This window comes from Carassius gibelio, chromosome A5, assembly GCF_023724105.1.
Source record: "Carassius gibelio isolate Cgi1373 ecotype wild population from Czech Republic chromosome A5, carGib1.2-hapl.c, whole genome shotgun sequence".
Lineage (NCBI taxonomy): Eukaryota > Metazoa > Chordata > Actinopteri > Cypriniformes > Cyprinidae > Carassius > Carassius gibelio.
This window is the reverse complement of record NC_068375.1, coordinates 335,091-335,896: the sequence shown is the minus strand read 5'-3', so window position 1 is coordinate 335,896 and position 806 is coordinate 335,091.

Below are 806 nucleotides of genomic sequence, written 5' to 3'. Positions count from 1 at the left end.
CTTATTATTAGTCCTGATCGCCTATAAAGGAAATTTCAACTGCATAAATTTCAGTGATATGTGTAATAGAAAACATGGCATAGAGAAGCTTTAAGTGGATGGGCTTATCCACTGAAACATAAACAGAAGCTCATGTGAGCCAATCAAACCAAACCCTGTGATTATAGCAGTATATATACTGTATGTGCAGGGACAGAAATACATGATTAGTGTTACTGTTTTGATGCTGCATGTTTAATGTAGAGTTAATTCATTCAGCAGTTCACAGCGGCAGTTATTTTGTGCTGCTCTGTTTCTTGATCTCCTCTTTGCCCTTGTTGTACTCTTTGTCCCAACTTAATATAGAAGCTATCATGTGACCTTTTGCACCTCACTAGCTCAAAACTCTGCCTCTTTCTTTCTCTCAGATGAAGGTGAGCACATCCTCACTCACCTCATTTTGTCCTGGTTGGGATGTAATAGTTTCACTACATCTGACCTGATACTCTCAGCTTGCTGACTTTGTAGCTGTTTGTGATGCTACTTCCCATATACATAATACCAGAGAGACATCACACAAACTAATTTAAAGTTTTTTTTTTTTTTTTTTGCTTACTTGATGGAAAATTGAGGGGTTTTTGTCCAAAATACTTGTGTACTTTGCTGAGGTATACAAACTTTAAAAGCAATACTTGGGTTTAAACTTGATCTTTGTGCTCAGCAAAATAATTTCTAGTCACCCCCCTCCCACCACCAAAAAAAAAAAAAAAAAAAAAAAAAAAAAATATTTTAAGGTGTCCTTGTTACAGTATAATTATACATGTAAG